Source organism: Pongo abelii, chromosome Y, assembly GCF_028885655.2.
Source record: "Pongo abelii isolate AG06213 chromosome Y, NHGRI_mPonAbe1-v2.0_pri, whole genome shotgun sequence".
Lineage (NCBI taxonomy): Eukaryota > Metazoa > Chordata > Mammalia > Primates > Hominidae > Pongo > Pongo abelii.
This window is the reverse complement of record NC_072009.2, coordinates 3,892,068-3,908,987: the sequence shown is the minus strand read 5'-3', so window position 1 is coordinate 3,908,987 and position 16,920 is coordinate 3,892,068. Positions and strand designations below refer to the sequence as shown.

General features: G+C 39.2%; 1 protein-coding gene across 10 annotated transcripts in view; it reads right to left on the bottom strand.

Moving 5' to 3' along the window:
• The window catches only part of USP9Y (ubiquitin specific peptidase 9 Y-linked), a 199,593-nt gene that overhangs the window by 163,354 nt on the left and 19,319 nt on the right, over window positions 1-16,920 (bottom strand). For 2 of the 10 annotated variants that reach the window (XM_063721462.1, XM_063721466.1), the window contains exons 3-4: window positions 12,863-12,956; window positions 1,433-3,763 (exon numbers count right to left, since the gene is read on the bottom strand). The exons of 1 other annotated variant lie outside the window; for it this stretch is intronic. The gene's annotated coding sequence lies outside the window, so the exon portion shown is untranslated. Of the gene's footprint in view, window positions 1-1,432; window positions 3,764-12,862; window positions 13,022-16,920 lie in introns of all 10 variants that reach the window. 7 more of the 10 variants (XM_054545324.1, XM_054545325.1, XM_054545326.2 and 4 more) reach the window with 5 other exon arrangements.

Below are 16,920 nucleotides of genomic sequence, written 5' to 3'. Positions count from 1 at the left end.
TCACTGTGAAGGCCTACAGCTTAACTCCTAAAGTCAGCAAGACCACAAACCCACCAGAAGGAAGAAACTCTGGGCACATCTGAACATCTGAAGGAACAAACTCTGGACACCATCTTTAAGAGCTATAACACTCACCGCGAGGGTCCGCAGCTTCATTCTTGAAGTCAGTGAGACCAAGAACCCACAAGAAGGAATAAATTCTGGACACAACTCACATGGTAAAACCCTGTCTCTAGTAAAAAAAAAAACCAAAAAATTAGCCAGGCGTGGCGGTGGGCGCCTGTAAACCAAGCTCCTCTGGAGGCTGAGGCAGGAGAATGGCATGAACCTGGGAGGCAAAGGTTGCAGTGGGCCGAGATTGCGCCACTGCACTCCAGCCTGGGCGACAGAGCAAGACTCCGTCAAAAAAAAAATGTCATATAAGACAAAGTAGAGAGCAAGAGCTAACTTCATACCAAATGGGAAAAGGCTCAAAGCCTTTCTCTAAGATCTGGAACAAGACAAGGACCCCTCTAATTCAACATAGTATGGAGAGTCCTAGTCAGAGCAAAGAAAAAAGAGATAGAATAAAATGGCATCCAAATCAGAAAGAAGGGAGTAAAACTGTGAACTGTGCCTATTCAGAGATCACATGATATTACATGTAGAAAAATCTAAAGAATTTAATCAAAGAGACAAATGACTTATACTAAAAACAAAAAATTATTGCGGAGGGAAAAATAACTAAAGACAGAAATACAGGCAAAGACCTCTAATGTCCAGGTATTACAAGACTTACTACTGTTATCAGTACCACCCAAAGCGATTTACAGATTCAACATGATCTCCACTATATTTTTTTGCAGACACAAAAATCCATATTAAATATACTCTCAAGGAACCTCAAGTACTACACACTTCTACTGTTCAAATTAGAACAACAAAACTTTCTCATAATATTTTTCCCAAGCAGGCTACAATAGATAATTTTCTAGACTTTAACATAGGTACCCTTAGCATGACAGCCAAGGCTTGCCCCAAACACTGAAGCAGGCTTACAGATATGTCCTTACAGCAAGGACATACCTCTTGCCAACTGCTAGCAAAGAAATCAGCCCTTCTGTCAGCAATATGTAAGTGAGCCATTGTGGAAGTGGATACACCAGCCTTCAGATAAATAACTGCTACCCGCAAAAACTAAAAGATATGTTTGTTATTTTAAGCTGTTAAACTGTGCGCGATTTTCTTATGAAGTAAAAGACAAATATCTTGCCTCAGCTTAGTAATTAACTCAGTTACAAAAAAGAAAAAATTATATGAGCCACCCCTCTATCAGACCATGGTAGCCTCACAGGTCTCTCACTGTTCAATTTTATTCCACAAAACATTTCTGTAAACATCTCTTACCCAAACTGCTAAAACTATTGTTTTAATTCTTCAGCTAGCGACTCACCTCCAACACATCCTCCACACAGCCACCAGAATTATCTCTAAGCTCTCTGCAAAACAAAAGGCAGATTTCATCATGAATCCTTTAAAAGGAAAAAATCTGACTTCAGTGCTTAAAAATAAAATCTCAGTGCCTTAATCTGGTACTGGAAATCACTTATGATCCAGTCTCATTCAAACCAGCTTTTAGTTTCACGCCCCTTAATTCTCTCCTAAATATCTGGTGTCTTCCTCATTCTATTAATAGTATCACATACATCTTTTAAACTGTTTCCTTCCAGTGGAAGTATCTGACCTAATTTATGGAATCACCAAAATACCACAGTTTTTAAGACCAGCAAACAGTATTCCACCTCAAACTATGATTTTCTTCACCTCTTCTACTACTCCACATTTCACACATGTATTTTAACACAGCAGTTATCATACTGTATAAATAAGTACCTATTTAGTCAACAGAACTAGAGCCTTAAAAGTGGATACTAATCATTTTACAACATCATGAGTAAATGAATACAATTCATAAGCTGTCCAGTAATGACTAAGTCCACGTCTATCACTTTACAATTTCAATGAGGTTAAACAATCTGCTCACTAATTGGTAGAAAAGCTACAATGGTAAATCTAAGTTTCTTAACTAACATCACAACTCTGTTAATCACTACACTCTCTCAATCAGTTAGAAATGCTGCTTATATACAAAGGTCAGTTTCACCTCTGAGCCCAGAAAAGTCTTTCCACACCATGTATAAAAACATTATTTTATTAGGTTTCACAAATATGCAGAAATAAAGTTCAATTATTCAACAAAGTCTGATAGCTACAGAAGCCAGCCAAATGCCTAGACATGGGAAAGTCCTTGGTGAAACCCCAAATGAAAGCCAAAAACAGGCCACAGGCTGAAACACTGACTGCTGGTCCTGTATGAAACACAACCCAGAATGAGAACCTCTGTTCCTTTTTGCCTGCCGTTTCATTCATGATTGATTCTTTGTGAATAATATCTTTTAACCAATCGAATGTTGACTTTTCCAATACTACCTACGGCTTGCCCCTCCCCCATTCTAAGCCCATAAAAAGCCCGACTCAGCCATATTACGGGGACCTTCCTGCCTTTGGGTAGCGGGACAAACCCCTCGTCCATTTTCAGGTTTGCCTGACTAGTTCATCACTCAATAAAACTTCCCACCTTGCTCACTCTTTGTTAGCACATCCTTATTCTTCTTGGGTGCGGGACAAGAGTTTTAGAACCACCAAAAAGGTGTACAAGCTATAACACAGGTGAGCTGGGGCATGCCAGCATGGCCAGGCAAGGCCCAGGCAGGGCATCACCAGCCAGGGTTCACCAGCTTATGAAGTAACTGAGAAGAAAAATCCTCTTACCATTTTGGGGGCTCACTCGGCATACCTGAAGGGTGAGTAAATGTGAACCTAAATTTCACTTTTTTTCTGTGACCTCTTGTCCTCAAGACATTTTTCTTAAGGCAGATGAAGCACCAAACCTCTGGTAAGCTAGTTAAGAACAATGGTGCAACTACAGAGGACAGGATGCTGGAGAGGACCCTCCCCCATCACTCTCCGGGTCAGGGAATGTTGGCCTCCTTGAACTCCTATTTTTCCTACCGCATTTGTCTTCTTGTTTTTCGGGGATGTTATGGTACTTATCTCTTTTACAATGTTACAACTGTTGTTGCAAACTACAAACATATTACTAGGTGGAGGGAGCATTTGGACCAGCCATCAGATGTGCAATTCAGAACAATGCAGTTTCTGCCTGTTCCTAGAAGAAAACAGGAAGCAGAGGTTAAAGTCTCTCTCCCTGCTCCAGGAATCTATTTGCATAGAGGCTGTTTCAACCCCAAGCACCTTCCCTGCCCTGAATGTAAGCTGTTTTTCCTTTTCTTTTCTCTGCCACATTAGGAGTTCACATTGCCATGCAAATACAGGGAGCTTTTCTATGCAAGAGGTTTTGTTTTCTTTTGGAAGGCATCTCAGAGGGCCCATGGGGAAGTTACGTGGGATTGGCAAAATAATAATAATGTTTAATCTTCAGGTTATATGTTAGTAAATTATAATGTATGTTCCAAAATTGTGTGGGATTTCTAAAATTCTAATGTCTGAGTATATGCTATCAATCATCATTAACATTATGATTTTAAGTTATTGTAAACCACTAATAACCTAATTTGTCAACTGTATTTATAATTGTGTCACTTTTTCATTCACAGACAATTGCCTTGTCTTGATCCTCTTCAAAAGATGGCTTATCATCAGCTGTAGAACTCTGTCAGGTGCTTTTAAATGCCAGTTTCTGATGACACTGGAAACTGTGACACTAGAATAGAGGAAAAATGTATAGGACTCATGAAGAGCTGAAATGTTGATGAATATCAAGCAGGGCAAGAGTTAACTGAATGGACTGAACAAAACTGAAGGAATGTTTGTTTTGTTTTTTCTTTTTGAGACAGAGTCTCGCTCTGTCGCCCAGGCTGGAGTGCAGTGGTGTGGAATCTCCGGCTCACTGCAAGCTCCGCCTCCTGGGTTCACACCATTCTCCTACCTCAGCCTTGTGAGTAGCTGGGACTACAGGTGCCCGCCACCACGCCGGGCTAATTTTTTGTATTTTTAGTAGAGATGGGGTTTCACCGTGTTAGCCAGGATGGTCTTGGTCTCCTGACCTCTTGATCCGCCCCCCCTTGGCCTCCCAAAGTGCTGGGATTACAGGCATAAGCCACCATGCCTGCCCAGGAATTTTTTTAACTTTTTGCTTAAAACATTGTTGATCCTTGTTTTTTGTTTTTCAGAGTCAAGAAAACTTTTGAGATATCTACACTTTTAACAATTGAGTAAGGTATCTTCCTGAGAACAAAATTTGTAGCACATTTGTCTGCCTGATTTCCCTAGAATTTGGAAACTATTGAGGAGTATCCTTAACTTACGGCAATATAGTTATTTGCATTAGCCAAGTAAGAATACGTTTTATTTTGCAACAGGACACAGCTGGAGACTGGTGGTTTTACCAATGCTTTGACTGCAAGGGTGTGCTTCCTTTTAAGGAATCAAGCTTGACTTGCAGTGCCAATAAAACCCCTTCTGGAAAAATGGCCTCATACCTTGTCTATGCAGTCCCAGTATGTGGCTCCTAACCTGTGGTGAGTAAAGAATGTCACTTTCCACCAGGTCCAGGAGCCCCGTGTTATCCTGGGACCACAAAAAGACAGGGAATTTACCTAACTCATAGATATTTGAGGGTACAAACCCATGGCTGGGCTCAGCTTTAAAAAGTCTTGTCAGATTCCTTGTGGAGGAGAGTTCCATCAAAGACAATTTAGAAAGCCTATGTGAAAAATCATTATTCTTGCTACCCTTTGTACAAACAAGCAGGCCAAGGAAAAAAACTAAAGTTTTATTTTGCAAACAACTCAGTCTTATCATGATTTGTTTTTAACAAATATGAGAACTGGAAAATGAAAAATTACGTTTCAAAACTTAGAAAATTTTAATCTCATTAGTTGTTATTAAGTTTTAGCCTACGTTTTAAACTAACCTTGCTTATTCCTGTGAACCAAGCAGTGAACTTTGGCTGCAGCTCAGAAGAAACAAAAGTGATGGGTACTATAAAAATCTGGATAAATATTCTAATTCTGGGTAATTATCCTGCAAATCCTGCCAGGTGATAGGAGTAAACAGGGTGCCTATAACCCAGAGGTTTCTTTGGGAAAGTAAAACCAAGGGAACTAACCAAAGCCAAGCCCCATTCATGCAAATCTTAACAGGCATACCAGTAGCCACCAGTTATCTGGACATATCAGCAGCCTCCAGATTTTTCAGCTGTCCTTTCCCTCGTTTCATTTTCATACATTACTTCTAATAACCAGGTTTTTTGCTTCTCATCTTCAGGGCATAAAACTCCAAATGGTCATCCAACAGGACACCTGGACGATGGCCCCTTTTACTGAGGACCCTTAGGCAGGCCTCTGAGGAAGATCTGACTGCCGTTTTCCCAAAATAGCACCCGTAACAGCAGGAAGCAGTTAAGATTGGTCTTCATCCCTAACCTAACAGCAGTCAGATGTACCTCTTCAGAGGAGGGAACTTACTGCCGTAAGAGGCAGCCAAATGCCTAGGCAGATAGGGATGGGTCCCTGGTGAAACCCCACATAAAGCCAAAAATGGCCTGAAGGCTAAAAGACCAGATGCTGGTCCTGGATGAAATTCGAGACCAAGAATGGGAATTTCTCCAGCTGTTTGCCCACGATTTCACAATCAATTCTTTCTGAATAATGCCTTTTAACCTAGCAAATGTTGCCTTTTCCAGTACTACCTAGGGTCTGCTCCTCCCCCATTCTGAGCCCATAAAAAGCCTCAGACTCAGCCATATTAGGGATACTTTCCAGCCTTTGTGTAGGAGGACCATCCCCCTTGTCCCCTCTCCACTGAAAGCTGTTTCATCACTCAATAAAACTTCCTGCTTTGCTCACTCTCGATTGTCAGCATATCCTCATTCTTCCTGGGCACGGGACAAGAACTTGAGAACCAGTGCACAAGCCAGACTGGGCCTGAGCAAGCACATGGGGTGGGGTACCTCTTGTGGCAGATAGCATGTCCCAAACGAGGCCTCCAGCATCAATGTCCAGAGGTCCCCAACCAGCAAAGGGACCAAGAAGAAAATCCTGTATCACTATTACTGGGCCAGAGACCATGCCAATAGTCATAAACTTAAGTTGCAGTAGAAGACAAAAACACAAAAAGATTAAATAAAGTAAAAAGTGTTGGGTTCATAAAAAATTGCAAGCAGAGTTCAAAGAAAGTGTACATCATTACCAATAAAGACACAATATTTCATGAAGATGGCAGATGAACTGGGCCTTGTAGGTTAGACATACCTGTGAGAGAACACAGGTCAGGCAAGCCAAACAGTAAGCATACACTAATAAGAAGGAATAAAAGAAAGGTCAGAGCATGCCTATCAATTGTGGATAGTTTTATTTGATGGGAGAATATTAAGTAATTACGAACAGGTAGAGGAGAGCTAGGTCAAAATAACTTCATTCAAGTGGAATCAACATAGTAAAAAGTTGTGAACAGTATTTGAGAGTAACTGGAAGAGAAAGCTTCCTTGAGGAAGCTACTTCTTGTTTTGTGTAGCTAAAAAGAAGCCAAAGAAGCCTCCCATGATTGTCTCTTCATTAATATAATTCCTGCACTAAGCCTGTACTTAAAATTACTAAAATAATCCTCAATAAAAGCAATACCCTTTTAGACAGCTGATATTTATGTGGCTCAGATAATAATAACCTTTATATCAGGCAAAGTACATATACACACGCGTACAATGACCCTCATTTTAAGATTATTACAGGTGGTGTTGGCTTGGTCCTGGTAAGCTGGAGCAAGAAGGACTAAGGGCTAGTATATCTGTATATACTAAAAAATTGTACATTGTACTAATTATACTGAATAATTCTATTAGAATATATGTATATTTCTCAAACTATGGGGCTTAAGGCTAATAACGGAAGTGAAGTCTTATACAAAGAAATGACAATAATCTTGCCGACCAGGGTATCTCAACCTTGGCACTGTTACCATTTTGGGTCAGATAACTCTTTGCAAGTGGGAGAATTCTGTGCACTGTAAGATGTTTAGCACTATCCCTGGCCTCTACCTACTAGATGCCAACCAGTGTATGCTAATCACCATCCCCTCACATGATAACAAAAAATGTCCCCCGATATTGCTGAATGCCCCATGAGAAGGCAAAATCAGCCCCAGTCAAGAAGCACTGCTTTAGACTGACACTATAATAATTATAATAACATTCAAATGATCATTTGTTATTTTGCTTAATTTATTCCTATAATGGTTAAATGACATAATATACTGATTTGTTGATGAACTGAGATTATCTGTAATTATTTTCACTAGAGTCTAGACAACTACTTTACAAACAGTATTCTACACATCATTGCATAATGTATTCTTGAAAATATGACAGAAGTCAAGAACAAACGACAGATGTACACGTCTTTAAAGACTTTCAACTCTTAGAGTACAACAAATATAATAAAATCCCCCATAACACCCATGGTACCGCTTGTAAAATGGCTCCCCATGATGCAGCCTCCTGACAGTCATGCTTTTGTCTAATAATCATGTTCTGATGAATTTGGAGCCTACCTAGTGATTTGTTTTTAACTATGTCAATTCCATGATTAGATTATAAAGACTTTCATGTTACTTGCATTCGATGCAGCTTGTCTTGCTTGCTTGCCCTAATGAAGCAAGCTCCTGTATTGTGACTTGCTCCATAAAAAGGGCTGCATGGCAAGAATGCACTATAGTAGATGGGTGAAGAAATGAGACGAAGAACCGATAAGGAACTTAATTCTGCCAATAATCACCTGAGAGATCTCAGAACTATACTCAGTCAATCTTTCAGGCAATGACAAACACATGAAAAACCTGATTACAGCTTTGAAGAGATACTGAACCAAAGGACACAGCTAAATCATGCCTGTATTCAAAAGAAACTGTGAGATAAGAATTGTTATCTGAAACCACTACAGTCAGGATAATAGTGACATGGCTTGGATCCATGTCTCCACCAACTCTGCTGATGAATTGTAATTCCCAATATTAGATGCAGGTGGACCTGGTATGAGGTGACTGGATCTTGAGGACAGCTCCTTCATGAATGGTTCAGCACCATACCCTTGGTGCTGTTCTTCTGACAGTGAGTTCTTGCAAGATCTGGTTTTTAATTTTAATTTTATTTTACTTTTTAGGCAGAGTCTTACTCTGTTCACCCAGGCTGGAGTGCAGTGGCGCAATCTCGGTTCACTGCAACATCCGCCTCCTGGGTTCAAGCAATTCTGCCTCAGCCTCCTGAGCAGCTGGGATTATAAGCAGGTGCAACCACACCGGGCTAATTTTTGTACTTTTAGTAGACAGGAGGTTTCACCATGTTGGCCAGGCTGGCCTTGAACTCCTGACTCTCAGGTGATCCACCTGCCTTGGCCTCCCAAAATGCTGGGATTATAGGCATAAGCTGCCATGCCTGACTGAGACCTGGATTTTTTACAAGTGTGTAGCACCTCCCGCTTCACTCTTTCTTGCTCCCTGCTCCTGCCATGTAAGATGTGCCTGCTTCCCCTCTGCCTTATGTCATCATTCTAAGTTTCCTGAGGCCTTTCCAGAAGCCAAGCAGATTCCAGAATCATATTTCCTGTACAGCCTGCAGAATCATGAGCCAATAAACCTGTTTTATTTATAAATTAGCCAGTATCCAATATTTCTTTATAGCAATACAAGAATGGATATGTTATCTAGCAATCAATGCCTAAAACAAGACATTCTATATAATCTTAAACATATTTTCTGCACTTAATTTTTTCCATTTTGATCATTTCATTCACCATTAAACAAAGTTATCCAAAATAATCAAAGAATACAACTAAACTCAGTAAGATTAAAAACTCACAGATTCCCTATGACTTATCAGTTCCTTTACCTACATGAAAATCCCCACTTATTACTAGTGCCATTACTTCCAATTTTTGTTTTTCATTCATCCTATCAACTGACCTTCCAAATAGGTACACAAAATACTTGTTTACAAATACAGCAAAGATCTCAAAACTGAAGTGCTCTAAGGCCAATCATACCACCACAAAATACAAGGAAATCTCTCATCAGCTTTTGTAAAGACTGAACTGGAAATAAGAAAAGAAGTTGTCAACACCACAACTATATTGTCAATACATTAACACATAAAAGAAAATGGACTCTGTACCAACTTCAAATGTATCACAGCTAAAAACAAGCTAATATTTTCAAAACAAATTCATCTCACAAATTTTTTTTTTGAGATGGAGTCTCATTCTGTCAGCAGATTGAAGTGTAGTGGCACGATCTCCACTCACTGCAACCTCGGCCTCCCCGGGTTCAAGCGATTCTCCTGCGTCAGCAGCCTCCCGAGTAGCTGAGACCACAGCCACGTGCCACCACATCCAGCTAATTTTTGTATTTTTAGTAGAGACAGGGTTTCACCATGTTGCCCAGAATGGTCTTCATCTCCTGACCTCATGATCCGCCCACCTCAGCCTCCCAAAATGCTGGCATTACTGGCGTTGAGCCACCGTGCTTGGCCTTAAATTTTATTAAAGGATAAGGGATACTGGAATGGAAAGGGGCTGGCTAGTTGCAGTGGGCTATGACTGCCCTGGCTGAGGAGGAAGTCTGCTCAGAGGATTGGTTGGGTGGGGAGAAGGTGCCTTAGAGTTTTAGTTTTGGCTTGCATCTCTTACTAAATTGAAACGTAATCCAACTGATGAAAACTTTGACGCAACACACTAATCTGATAATAATCAGCATTAAAATGTTTATGATAGCATATTCATAATGAAAAAAATATTGTAGACAACCTAAAGACAACAAGGGAGAAACTAAAGAAATCTTGATATATCAATATAATGAAGTATTACTAAAATTCCTACTTAGGGAAAACTTAAATTAGAAAAAAAAGATGAAAGAGAGAAGACTCTAGCTTAAAGTATTTTTATCTAATTTTTAAAAATGAACACAAAGAAGTAAAAAATACATAAATATTATGATTGCCTTTACACCATGGTATCATGGGAGGTAGAATGTTTGTAGTGTTTCCCATTTTATTTCTCTTCTCTGGCCTCTAAACCTCTTGTATTGACCAACAATAACATGCATAACTTTCACATAAAAAATATATATGCCCAAACATACAATTGGACATATGTCCTCCCACAAACATATACAGAAAGGAACATAACATAAAAATTTCTCTACCACTACTTCTTGGGAGACTGAGGTGCAAAGATCACTTGACTGTAGGACTTCAAGGCTAGTTTGGGTATGGCAAGATCCCACCTCAAAAGACAAACACTAAAAGCTTTCCATTAAATGATAAACAGCAAGTTAAATAAGTTGAACAAGTTAAACATTTAAAAAACTAAGGCTGGAAGCATTGTAATCCCAGCACTTCAGGAGGCCCAAGCTGGAGGATCACTTGAGCCCTGGAGTTCAAGAGCAGCCTGGGCCACACAGGCAAAACCCATCTCTACAAAAAAATTTTTTTTTAACTAGCCAGGCAAGATGTCATCTATGTCGTCCCAGCACCCAGGAGGCTGAGATGGGAGGATCACTTAAGCCAGGAATTCGAAGTTGCAGTGGGCTATGATTGCCCCCACAGCACTCTAGCCTAGGTGACCAAGCCAAGATCCTATCTCTAAAAATTAAGTAAAATTTGCTTTTCATTTACAAAGAATTCCAGCTCTGTGGACAAAATGTATTTTAAATATTCTATTTAAGCAGGCTATGTACCTCAGATAATTTGTATGCTCTCTCGTGCCCAAGTTAAAAGTAAGTTTATCTACTTAAGAAAAAAGACCAGTTCAAAGAAATGTATCAATGTTACAAGGTTCAAAGACCATAAACCATCATAAGTAAAATAGGTATGTGAAAGGAAGACAAATCTCAGGACTCCAAAATCACTAAGCCAAAGGGAAGTCAAGCAGGGAACTGACTCAGGCAAACCTGCCTCCCATTTTATTTCTAAATAAAATAGCTACAAACATAAAAAACCTACATCCCTCCCTCAGAACTTGCCCACAAGGAAATTCCTGTGGACAAAAAACACAGAGAACTCGAAATCATCCCTTTGATGCTCAGGTGAGAGAAATGCATATCTGATGGAACCCTAAAAATTTAAGACAGGTCTCAGTTAATTTAGAAAGTTTATTTTGTCAAGGTTGTGGACACAAACTTGTGACACAGTCTCAGGAAGTCCTAATGACATGTGCCCAAGGTGACTGGGGCCCAGCTTAGTTTTATACACTTTAGGGAGACATGAGACATCAATCAATATATGTAAGAAGTATGTTGGTTCAGTCTAGAAAGGCAGGGATAAAGTGAAGCAAAGGCAGGAAGACTCAAACTGGGAAGGGGGCTTCCAGGTCATAGACAGGTGGGAGACAAACAGCTGCATTCTTTTGAGTTTCTGATTACAATCAGATATGCATCTATCTCAGTGGGCAGAGGGGTGAATTTGAATAGAATGCAAGGTAAGTTGGCCCTAAACAGTTTCTAACTTGACTTATTCCTTTAGCTTAGTGATTTGGGGGCCCCAAGATTTATTTTCCTTTCATACCCACTCCCCCCACCCCACCCTTTTCTTTTATAAAATCTTTTGGAGAAACTATTTTACAACAAATGAGTCTCTCTGGTCTCAGGTTTCATCTGATCTCTCATGGCTAGGATGGTTTATTCCTATATGGGTAGGTCCTGAAAGCTCATTTTTAGCAGGTTGTGAAGTCTCATGTCCTGTAAAGAGAAAATAGGAGGAAGGGAGAAAAAACAATACCACACAAAAGAATACTCCTGGCAAATCGATATAGGCCACATTACTCTGAAGTCTATACAACAGTAGGCAGGTATGAAAGTGGCTTATGCATATAAATAGGTTGCTGTTATTTTCTTCTGAGGTTTAAGTTGTCTGGCTTCAGTTCGCAGGACTTTAGGAAAGCACAGCTTAGTTTTCAGTGACGCCGAATTCAAAAAAATGGGGAAAAAAACGGAGGAAAAACAGAAAAAAATTAGAAACATTATTTTGAAGATTTGTAGCCAAAAAAACCTAGAATTCAGCCTGAACTGCAGAAATAATAAAAATTGAAAAACAGTAGGCAAGTCTAGAATCTAACAGGTGTACTATAGTTTTCTGAAACATAATTTTTCTCTCTCCAGTTTCCATTTTTGCTAAAGACAAATTATGGTAGGGCTGGTTTGCTTTAAATTATATACTTGGCCAGATTATTTGTACACAGGTATATTAAATACTTGTATTATATACTTGGCTAGATTATTTATATACAGGCCAGATTATCTGTATTCCACTGCAGCAGGAATAATTATTTTTTTTACATGGGTTTTAAATTGGCTTTGATGGAACTTTGTTCCACAGAAGGAATCCCATGTAAGATTTTTTTAAGCCATGGATTTGGGCCATCAAATCTGAGTTGGGTGGATTTTCTCTCCTCTTGGGGTTCCAAGACAAACTTGGGGCTTCTGTGTCTGTTAGAAAGTAACATTCTCGCCTGTAATCCCAGCACTTTGGGAAGTGGAGACGGACAGGTCACCAGGTCAAGAGATTGAGACCATCCTGGCTAACAAGGTGAAACCCCGTCTCTACTAAAAATACAAACCAAAATTAGCTGAGTGTGGTGGCAGGCACCTACAGTCCAAGCTACTGGGGAGGCTGAGGTGGGAGAATGGCATGAACCTGGGAGGCAGAGCTTGCAGTGAGCCGAGATCACGCCACTGCACTCCAGCCTGGGAGACAGAGCGAGATTCCATACCCAAAACAAAAAAAAAAACAAAAAACAAAGTAACATTCTTTACTTACCACAGGTCAGAAACCCTGTACAGGGACTGTGTACACAAAATATGAGGCCAGTTTTTCCAAGGGCTTTCTTGGCTCCATAAATCAAGTTTGATTCCTTAAAGGAAAGCACATCATTCCAGTTAAAGCCTTGGTAAAATAACCAGTTTGTCCAATTGTGTCCTGTTAGAAATGAAAACAGATTCTGGTGGCACTTATGCAAATAACTGTATTTCCATAAGTTAAGAAGACTCACAGATAGTTTGCAATTTTGGGAGAAATCAGGTAGAGAGAAACAAATATGCTCCAAATTTTGTTCATGGGTGTATCCTAAACTGTTAACAGCTGTCAATAGCTCAAAAGAAAAGTTTTAAGACTCTGAAAACCAAAAAAAAGATTCACAACATTTTAAACAAAAAGTCAAAAAGATTATTTCAGTCCATGCAGTTAATTCCTGTTCTGCTTGATACTCATCAACAACATAAAATACTCATTTTAGCTCTCAATGAGTCCTGAAAGTTTTTCCTCTATTCTGATGTCACAATCTCCAAAGTTATCAGAAACCTGCATTCAAGAGCACCTGCTAGAGTTTTAAATCTGATTAAAAAACCACCTTCTGAAGACAAAAACAAGACAATTGTTGGTGGATGGCAAAACATTTTAGAGCAGCCATAGTCAAAAACACAATTGACAAGGAAATTTGTTACATCTGTGGCATGCAATAATTTTATCATAACAATTATGATTATTGACAACATACACTGTTATATCAGAACTATAGAAGTTTCCTGTAATTTTGGAACACATAATAACATATTTATACAAATACAGGACAAACAAAAACCAACACCATTTCATATCTGACAATGCTTCCTGTATAATTTTTGTACCAAATAAGCCAAATTATGTTATTGTTTGGACATTAGGAAACCTAGTATCTTAACAATTAATTAGGTCAGAAAAAGGCAAAATTTATCATTTGATTTTGGAAAGTTTATCAAATATCAAAGGTTTTAAAGACAGTATCACCAAACAGCATCACAGGTCATTATAAGGTAAGTCATTCATTTAACAAAAGTGACAACTCATGGATTTCAGAAAAAGACGAGAACCTTTATTCTTTGAGAGAAGACTTAATTTTCCAAACAATAAGCCTTAAGAACAGCATGAAGCCAATTAAATTTGTTTGTCAAAGTTGTATAAACAATCTATACAATTTTTTTTTTTTTTCTGAGACCGAGTTTCACTCTTATTGCCCAGGCTGGTGTGCAATGGCATGATCTTGACTCACTGCAACCTCTGCCTGCCAGGTTCAAGCACTTCTCCTGTCTCAGCCTTCGCGAGTAGCTGGGATTACAGGCATGCACCACCAAACCTGTCTAATTTTTTTGTATTTTTCGTGGAGGTTTATCCATGTTGGTCACGCTGGTCTTTAACTCCCGACCTCAGGCAATCACAGCCTGCTTCGGCCTCCCAAAGTGATGGGATTACAGGCATAAGCTACCACGCCCAGCCACAACCTATAAAATTTTAATTTTAACCATAAGATATAGCTTCCATAAATCTTTTTATAACCTGAAAAACCTTTATTAAAGAGTTGGTTAATGCTTCAAGAAAATTTTGTTAATCTGACACAGGGGCCCATATACTCATCTTGCATCAGTGTGCATGACATTAATGGTTAGTTCATAGAGGAATTGAACTTATTTTATCTTTCAAAATTGGCCCTTACAATCTTATGCCTACCTCTTCCACAACAGTCCCTGGGACTTGAGGAGTTGAAGCTTTAATTTATTCCCCTTTGTCTCACAAATGCAGTTTATTTTGATTGGAATCTCCTACTGGGCTTGAAGATGAGACTTTAATTGCTCTCAGTGTTTAAGATTTAGCAAGACTTGGTGTTCTTTTTATATCCAGGAGTCAAAGCCCTGTAACTCAATGTCACAAGAACTTTAAAAGCACATACAGGAAGATACATGGATGTAGATGTAATAACCCTAATTTTAAAAAAAATTAGTCTCACTTTTTTTCCTTAAGCAAACCAAAACGTAATATTTCGATTTTCTGGTTCGTTCTGAACAGCCCTCCTTCTTAAACAACCAGTCATTTTATTTTAGGACTAAAATTTACCACACAAGGTTCTTGCTCATATAAAAGTATTTCTCTTTAAGCTTTCATACCACATGCGAAAAAAAAACTCTCTATTTTTACAACTTTCTTTACATCTCTTTTTATTTCCTTGTTCCTTTTACCATAGTTATACATAATCTTTAAATGAGCTTTGAATTAGGCAAAAATTTTTTGCCTTTTTCTGTTTAAAAAGAATATACGTCTTTGTTTTAGCAAGAATGTTTTCCTACAATATATTATTTATTGGAAAGTACCCAAATAATGAAGTATTTGCTATTTAATTTTATATTCAAAATTATAACCAGTTTGTCTACAAATATTTATCCCATTACATTTACCTAATGATTTTAATTGTTTACTTAATTTATGAAAACTGTGATAGTCATGAATTTAAAGCTATGAAACTGCCATTGCAAAATTACAACTGAGACACTGAAAAAGGATTTGACCTAATTGACTCCACCTTGCTCTTTATCTCCAAGCTGTCCTTGTTCATTCCTGGGAATAAGCCAAACTAACTTTTGGAGGAACTTAGTTTATAGTTTATTTTTGAAACAAAGATGGCAACAGTCCTTTCCCAAACCTCCTTACTGCCTATGGACTTGACTGCCTAAATCCACAGGATTAGATGTTAAGGTAATCTTACTAAATTCAAGATGCAGCTATTTTCATTAAACCCATATCAATGTCTTTCTTTCCCTCCCCGTCGCCCCCCAAGATGGAGTCTCACTCTGTCACTAGCCCAGGCTGGAATGCAGTGGCACCATCTCGGCTCACTGCAACCTCCGCCTCCACGGTTCAAGCCATTTACCTACCTCAGCCTCCCAAGTAGCTAGGACCACAGGCATATGCCACCACGCCCATCTTAATTTTTTGTATTTTTAGTAGAGGTGGGGTTTCACCGAGTTAGCCAGATGGTCTCAATCTCCTGACCTCATGATCCTCCCACCTCCGCCTTCCAAAGTGCTGGGATTACAGGCGTGAGCCACCACACCTGGCCCCTCAGTATCTAATATATTAAAAATTATAGGTTGGGGCCAGTGGCTCAAGCTGGTAATCCCAGCACTTTGGGAGGCCAAGGTGGGTAGATCATGAGGTCAGGAGTTTGAGACCAGCCTGGCCAATATGGTAAAATGCCGTCTCTACTAAAAATACAAAAATCACCCAGTCATGATGGTGCACGCCTGTAGTCCCAGCTACTCAAGAGGCTGAGGCAAAAGAATTGCTTGAACTGGGGAGGCAGAGGTTGCAGTAAGCTGAGATCCCACCACTGCACTCCAACCTGGGTGACAGAGACTCTGCCTCAAAAAGAAAAAAAAGAAAGAGAAAAGTACACAAGCAAAAATCCTTCCGGAATTTTTTTTGGCTGCGATTAGTTTTGTAGCCCCTATGACAAATTTTGACACCTTATAATATTTGGCAGGGGTAAGTATGATATTGCTTGATTAATAAATGCAAAACAAAAAATGTATGCTGGCAATTCTTAAGACATTCCTAATATTACTTTAACAATAATTTTAAAGGTAGCTTATTAAGGATTTTACTTAAGTTTCATAAATCTGAAAAAGCATTTGACTAGTCTTTTTTTGATACAGTATCTGATTTATGTGCTTTTGTTTTTCTTTAAGCCAATTAGAGCTTTTATATAATTTTCGTAGTGAAAAATTGTGTACACAACACAAATACATAAATGTATTAGGTATGGCCATGGAAGACATTTTACAGATTCATAAAGACATCCCCCTTTTGTATGAGCACGGCGGCCCACGCCTGTAATCCCAGCACTTTGGGAGGCCGAGGCAGGCAGATCACGAGGTCAGGAGATTGAGACCATATTGGCTAACACGGTGAAACCCTGCCTCTACTAAAAATACAAAAAATTAGCCAGGCATGGTGGCGGGCACCAAGCTACTCGGGAGGCTGAGGCAGGAGAATGACATGAACCTGGGAGC